Source organism: Malaclemys terrapin, chromosome 3 (genome assembly GCF_027887155.1).
Source record: "Malaclemys terrapin pileata isolate rMalTer1 chromosome 3, rMalTer1.hap1, whole genome shotgun sequence".
NCBI classification, from domain to species: Eukaryota; Metazoa; Chordata; order Testudines; family Emydidae; genus Malaclemys; species Malaclemys terrapin.
In genome coordinates, this window is record NC_071507.1 from 43,294,055 (window position 1) to 43,302,171 (window position 8,117).

The 8,117-nt window shown below is 41.6% G+C and overlaps 1 long non-coding RNA gene across 1 annotated transcript; it reads right to left on the reverse strand.

Moving 5' to 3' along the window:
• Positions 1 to 663: 663 nt before the first annotated feature.
• LOC128833663 (uncharacterized) lies at positions 664 to 5,166 on the reverse strand. The gene is made up of 3 exons (XR_008444312.1): positions 4,957 to 5,166; positions 1,947 to 2,027; positions 664 to 778 (listed from the first exon to the last, which is right to left on the reverse strand). It is a non-coding gene; the product is annotated as an uncharacterized LOC128833663 (long non-coding RNA).
• Positions 5,167 to 8,117: the final 2,951 nt, after the last annotated feature.

Consider the following 8,117-nt stretch of genomic DNA (forward strand, 5'->3'; position numbering starts at 1 on the left):
CCAAGGACAGGGAGCCAGTAGGCGAGGCTAGGGCTAGAAGACTATGAGAGAAGGCGGGGGTACGGGGAAAGGAATGTGTAGGAGACACTGAGAGAAGACACAGAGCTAAGAGGAGGAGGAGAAGAGAACTGGGGCTGGCTGAACAGAGAGATTGGGACAAGGAGCCTTCATTCCAGCATATCCGAACTTTTGAGTGCTTTTGTGTGTAATCCATCTATGCACGCACACACGCACCCCCTGCTCTAGGCAGCCAGGTCTTTCAAGAAATAATCAAATATTTCTGAGGAGCATTAAAGTGGGAAGATTTACCTCATTTCTATTTACCAAGTTAATGAGCACTTGGCATGAGATCATAGATTTGATCATACCAACAATTTTAAGTTTACCATTATGCCCAGATCTTTGTTATATGCCACGCTTTATTGATTGTATTTACATTGATGACCTTGTCTTCACTATATTCATGGCAGATAGAAAGAAGGTGTGAATAACACGGCATATCTTCAAACTCACTTGGAGAGATAAATACACTATGTGGATTGCCCATGCCCTGCACATTCAGATACATTTTTAAGATCAGTTACCTTTTGTGATTTGCTGCCACCAGCTGTCGGTTTACAGATCTCCCCAAGATTATCTGACCTGCCTTTTTGTAAAAGTTGGGAACCGGGTGACAATTTTTGGCTTTGGGCAGCAAGACGGGGACTGGTCCTTAGGTTAAAAGTTGTTCTGCACAAAATGTAAGGGTCGGTTTTCACAATAGGAATAGCAGGAAACCCTAAAAAATAAACAGCTTCTATTAACCAAGGTTGCTTAAATTACTTTATTGTTTTAATCAATCTGATCTTGCTCATTTCAAGATGGAGATGACAACTGGTAATAATTTAAGACAGTAAAATGGCACTTACTCACTGAATAAAATATAATGGGGGAATTATTAGGACTATCTTGCGTTCCTAGAATTTTATAGGTGAACTCAGGCAAGGGTGTGGATCTGTGCAACAGCAGCTCTACTAAAATGGCCAAAAGCTTTTTCCCCAAGAAAATGTTCTCTTTTCCCTTTAAAGGAACACCATTAACTGGAAAATCATTTCCATCTGAAAATGATGTCTCTTCTACTGTTCTAAGTGGAGCTGGCCGGAGGGCGACAATTCTGTTTTGCGACACCTTTCGAGGTTTCAAAATTTGTTTTTATTCTAGATTGGAATGAAAACATAAGCCTTTCAAATGCTTTCACAAAATGAAATTGAATCAAAAACATCAGGTTTTCAATTTGGGGGCCTTCCTCCTTGCAAGAGTCCACTTTGCACCTCAAAAACATTCCCAGCAAAAACTTTGTCTGAATCAATACATCTCCGTGAAACATTTTGGCTTTGACAATGCAGCACATTTCAATGAAAAAACATTCAGTTAAAAATGTTTCAGCAAAAATTTCCCCCCTTCCTCTCAACCAGAAGAAAAAGGTGTTTTATACTGGGAATGGCTTGGCCTAGAATCCCTCTCTTTTTGCCAGAGGTCTTTTGCAAAGTTTTTGGAGGAGTCCCAAAGTCAACAACATGTATCTAGACTGATTTTCAAAACTACAACCTGATATTAGGATTCTGGATTTCAGAATTTTTGGCTGTTTTGCTTTTGTCATCAAATACTACAAAACTGTACAGATGGGAAGACATCACACAGACCAAAAACCAAAACTACTAGAAATTATATACATTTACAACAAAATATACTTTTTTTTAAAGCACATGCGGCTAAACTCAGCTCTGACAAGCAGTTGAGTTAAATGGACTTATGCAACCTATACAAGGGCTGAATCTGGCCGATGATGTCCAAGTTTTTACAATGCTTCCAAGTCACGCATATGACAACACGATTCTCTAGATAAGCGTGCGCTCACACACTCCCCACCAATGTGGTCTCTTCTCCTCTAAAGAAGTAACAATTACCTTTTTTCACCACCTCTGGGAGTCCGTCTAGTTCATACTCTGGCTCATTCTCATGTAGGGAGATGGCAACCTCATCAGCACCTGACCAAAGGAAAGAGTCATTACCTGTACAAATAACTTTAAGGAGACTCTGGAAAGATGAGTTTAGAATGCAATGATCTCAATCATTCATTTCTTAATTAAGTACATAAGATGTGTGCTTGTGCAACCACAGTAAACTATACCAAATAAAACAAACCAGACATCATGTAAAGGTTACTTTACAGAAGAGATCTCTGTTGATACCATATTTACTGTCAGGGTGCCAGGTACCCCGATTCTTTGGAATCTGCCCCTGGACACACAATGCATGGGCAACATTAATTCTAGCACTTCCTAACTTTAAAGTGCTTAACATTACCACCTTACCATTATTTTAACAATTTTTGGGTATATAATTGAATATAGCTCATCTCAGAAATATGGATCTCTTTTTATACTGCTAGTGATTCTGCTTATTGGACACTCATGAATATTTGCTAGCCTAACTTACCCTAGCGAATGGCAGACAAGTTGTAGTATATTTTACACACTGTGGTGACCACTTTAAACTGTTGTCCTATTAGCTTTATACTTAGCCCCTGACAACTCTTGAAATGACTGAAGCTTGTGATCAATAAAACCCCAATGTATGTGTCTTAAAAAACATTTGTTAAAGTTAATAAACGCCAGCATTTCCTGGTCCCAGAAAGCTGCAACTAGTACCAGGATGATGATAGTTAGAAAATGGAGGAACTGTCTGAAGCATGTTTCTTCAGATGCAAGTAATGGAAATTTCCAGAGGCAGGTATAAATCAGTATGGAGATAACAAGGTTAGTTCAATCAGGGAGGGTGAGGTGCTCTGCTAGCAGTTGAGGTGTGAACACCAAGGGAGGAGAAACTGCTTCTGTAGTTGGATAGCCATTCACAGTCTTTGTTTAATCCTGATCTGATGGTGTCAAATTTGCAAATGAACTGGAGCTCAGCAGTTTCTCTTTGGAGTCTGGTCCTGAAGTGTTTTTGCTGCAAGATGGCTACCTTTACACCTGCTATTGTGTGGCCAGGGAGGTTGAAGTGTTCTCCTATAGGTTTTTGTATATTGCCATTCCTGATGGCTGATTTGTGTCCATTTATCCTCTTGCATAGTGACTGTCCAGTTTGGCCAATGTACATAGCAGAGGGGCACTGCTGGCACATGATGGCATATATAACATTGGTGGACGTGCAGGTGAATGAGCCGGTGATGTTGTAGCTGATCTGGTTAGGTCTTGTGATGGTGTTGCTGGTGTAGATATGTGGGCAGACTTGGCATCGAGGTTTGTTGCATGGCTTGGTTCCTGAGTTGTTATAGTGCGGTGCGTGGTTGCTGGTGAGAATATGCTTAAGGTTGGCTGGTTGTCTGTGGGCGAGGACTGGCCTGCCTCCCAAGGTCTGTGAAAGTGAGGGATCATTGTCCAGGATGGGTTGTAGATCACTGATGATCACTTCAACCTCCCTGGCCACACAATCGCAGGTGTAAAGGTAGCCATCTTACAGCAAAAAAACTTCAGGACCAGACTCCAAAGAGAAACTGCTGAGCTCCAGTTCATTTGCAAATTTGACACCATCAGATCAGGATTAAACAAAGACTGTGAATGGCTATCCAACTACAGAAGCAGTTTCTCCTCCCTGGGTGTTCACACCTCAACTGCTAGCAGAGCACCTCACCCTCCCTGATTGAACTAACCTCGTTATCTCCATACTGATTTATACCTGCCTCTGGAAATTTCCATTACTTGCATCTGAAGAAGTGAGGTTCTTACCCACGAAAGCTTATGCTCCCAATACTTGTGTTAGTCTTAAAGGTGCCACAGGACCCTCTGTTGCTTTTTACAGATTTAGACTAACACGGCTACCCCTCTGATACTTGTCTGAATCATAACACTTTAAGAGTTGCTCCTCTCTCCCTGTCTACAATCCAGAAGGACACCAAAAGCTGTTTGGAAGGACATATGTATAAACTCTAAAAGATGTCAATTTCTCCATGGTGGATGCTGAACTATCAGCCATCTATACCCAGAATGTGAATTTTCTTTGTTGTGATGGCCAGCAACGGAAAGAACAGACACACTCCAACATTTTACACTCTCATGTCTCAAACAAAGCATTGTAAGAAGTTATACACAGCACTCTAATGTTCTTTAAAAAATAGCCTCCCTTCTTCCTAAGGTCATTTTTGATTTCAAAACATAGGCATTGGAAATCTATATTCATAACATATAAGGAGACTCTGAAATTTGAGGAGACAGATCTTGGGCCAAATTCTCAGCTGGTGTGAATGGCAGAGCTTCAGAAACTATACTGATTTACACCAGCTGAGGATCTGGCGCCTCATCTGAATCAAACGTAATAATGCATGTTTTGAAAACAGATTGTATAAATAAATGCATTAAGGTTAGAAACAGGATCATGATTAAGGCTATGTTTTAGTCTCGGGTATTTTTAGTGAAAGTCATGGACAGGTCACGGGCAATAAACAAAAAGTCACGGCCCCATGACCGGTTCATGACTTTTACTAAAAATACTCGTGACTAAATCTTACCTACTGGGAGGGGGGACGCTCCTGAAGACTGCTGGGGAGTGGGGCAGAGAGAACAGGGCGACGCTGTTGCTGGGGGGATGCCCAGGATCCCGCTGCCACTAGTCCCAGACTCCTGCTCCAGGGCAGCACCGGGGACCATGCCTAGTGCTGCCGGAGCAACAGCCAGTGCGGCTGGCTCCTGGGCTTCCCCCGCTGATGGGGTGGTCCTGGGATCAGCTGCACCAGCAGTGCAAAATTCACAGAAGTCACGGAAACCGTGACTTCCATGAATGATTTGCAGCCTTATAATAACATTCTAGTATAGCATTTCCTTCTTAAACTACCCCATACTTGGCTTTTGCTCCTTTAATGGAGCACCATGTTCAGCAATTTGTTTCTGCAACATTTTTTTTCCTTCTCTAGCTGCTTACAGGATTTCCTCCACGTCTTCGTCTCACTGCAAGCAAATCCATTTTGCTTCTTCAGTTGAATTCTTGACTTCAGATTGTCCAACTATAAAATAAAAAATTGTTTGTAGTTGCTAATAGGAAACTTCATTCTTCTGTATAAGCATTATACTCTCACTAAAGGCATCTCACCTGTCATTAAAAGTTCAGTGCAACTAAAAAACCAGACAAAAGTTATAATATGCATTTGTATAGTAGTTTCACTTAGTAATATACAATTGAATTATAGCAGCTTCTAATTCCAACAGAGAAACATTAAAGTCATGTTTATTGGAAAGCTACATGTGTGTAGATTTCCTTGATAGAGAAATAATAATCTAAATAGAATATTCAAAATAACCAAATGACAAAACCCAGCTGAAACGCATGTGGTCCAGGCAGGTTTGTCCACCCTGTGTGCATTGGAATGCCAAAATAAATGGATGGTGGATATCTGGCAGCCTTATAAAACACACTTCAGGATAACGTAAATATCAAGCACAGTGCTCCATTAGCTGGGCATGGAGTGAGCACTGTAACTCAGTGCCTGCTTGCCACAATACGGGCTCCACACTGTGCTACATGATTGCTTTTTCATGTGTTTATTTCTGAAGCGAGAGCACAGAACTACAGTCCGTCATTCACCACAAATGGAAGTAGAAAAAGACGGCAGGCTAGAAAATGCAGAGGGAATTGATAAGAAGAAATTCACCTAGATGGACAGGTTTAAAAACTAAAAATGCCTATCTAAATTATTAGCAAAAATAGTGCTGTCATAAGAAGAATTACTTAATTAATAATTTAGATGGAAATTCTGCATACATCAGAACTGATATGCTCTCAAGTTGAGTGTGACATAATGAGGTAGTAGAAGCAGTTTAAAGACAATAGGGGCACGTCTACAGTGGGAAGTTTCACAAGGTATTAATTAATGTGTTCATTAACATGATGTTACAACATGCAGTGTAGACACTGCACTGTTATGTTTAATATCACATCAGTCAGTTATGGTTAACCTTAGGGGCAGAGTGAACAGACATGTTTAAACACGGTCTAATTTTGAAGTACAGACCCTGGCAAGTAAGGTATTGTTTCCTTTGCACCCTAAGTGGAGGCATGGCGATGTCTCTCTCTGATAGGACTACTGCTGCACTTAGGTTCCCCAAACTTTCAAATTTTCCTTACATTTTAGTTTAACATCTAGTTTTAACCGGAAATGATGATCTCAAAGGAGGAAAGCATGAGAAACTAGCTAGTTTATTATTATTGAGGTTTTTTTCAAGACACTGGCTTCCAGTGCTGAGAGAGTCATGTGGGTTTGGGATTTCTTTTTTGTGTGGTTGTGTACATGGGGTACTTCCCCCCATTGTTTACAGAAGTGAGGTAGCACGCTAATCACCCTGCTCTGGGCATCTCTCAACTAAGTAGGGGTACTGAGACAAATGCTGATTGTTGGAATAGCTTGCTAGATGGCCCCAGGTGCCTGAAAGGGTGTCTGTCTACACCCTTCCGAAGAGAATTAGTACCACTTGGGGGTTTTTACTCAGTAAAGCAGGAGCCATTTTGAACATGGAAGGGATTTCTCCTTGACGCCTCTGTAATCCCCTGATGGTGCAGCTACATAAGGAATGGAATTCTTATGTGCCTCTGTTCTGGGCACACACTGTCTAAAGTGCTCTTTAATCCTTCAATGCTGAGCAAGCCTATGGAGAGGGGGAGGAGACTCCAAACTCCTTTCCCTGGTAAAACCCGGGTCCTTGACCTAATAAACGGACAGGGACAATTCCCACTCCATTGTGACCTCAAATTTGGGCCCCCTTCCCTGGTTGAAAGAGGATCCCAGGTTGAAAAGCAGAGATGAACAATTTACATTACCCTGCCACCTGAGACAGGGCTTCGCAGAAGTAACACGTGTCTCTGCACACCCAGATATACTCCAGGGTGGCAGGGGGCAGTGAGTCTGATACAGAGCACTCCAGGAGACCCGCATATAGGAGAAAACCCCAGCAAACACATCCTAAGGATGGGAAGGCAAGAGAAAAGATTTAAAGCCTGATGTTTATACGACCTGCTCATTAATTATACATATTACTTCCTTACAAAGGGAACAATTCCATTTGTCTTTTTGGGGCCCAGAGCATATGGAGTTTCCAAGTGTTATTCCTGAGCAGACTATGTGGGGTTCTCATCTCCTTGAGAATCCTCATGCTCCTGATCAAGCCTTCTCACAATGGAGTCAGGGCTTCAAATGGGTGTGTTTATGTGCGCATGCAGGGCACTAGTGCGCTGGTCCAACAAAGCCCCATCCCCTCACAAATCAAGGGTTGGTGGCTTATAGCAGCAAGACGTAGGTTACCCTCTAAGACCCCTAAAAAGCTGCCCACTGAACTACTTGGACTTAGCTTGATCTTGCAGGGCTTTTCTACCACTGCACTAGTGATCAAAGGGAGTTACTGAGAAGTGCTGTGTTTGCGGATCCAGAGAACTTACTTGAGGAGAGAGAAAGAGGAGCAAAAAGTTGAAATGAAATCAATATTGCAGAAAAATGAACAAAAATGAATGATAAAACAAAGTTGTTGGGAGAAACTGAACCGCCAACTTGTTCTGCTGGTGGACACAATTTCTGGTGGCCTGAGGTGAAGGATGGAGCTTAGTCCTGGAGCCTTCAGCAACAACACTGGTCCACCTCCCAGTTCTACAGGTGAGAGGAATCACCTCTTTGTTCCGAATGAGGAGAAAAGCTGGGCCATGGAACAGACAAAACGTGCACATTTTATCATGTTTTCAGGTGTCCCTCTAAAGACCTCCTGTATCTTTGATAGCCAGATAACAGATTTAATGAGATTTCCATGCTACTAATGGAAAAGTTATAGCAAATGTTATATTAGAATAGAGACTAGATATTTAAAAGGACACAAATAAATATTTTGGCTCTTAAAAGCTTAAGTATAAAATGCCTTATTAAACTATATGAAAAACTTATGTTTGTTTCTAGTAAGTCTACTTTTTCTTCTTCTAAAGCCTTGTTCTTATTCTTAAGGGCTCCATTTTCACGTTGTAGCTCCTGGATTGAATCCTGGAGCAATTTATTGTTGATTTTTAGATGCTGAAGCTCGGCTTCTTGTGCTTCCAATTCTCTTTTCTGA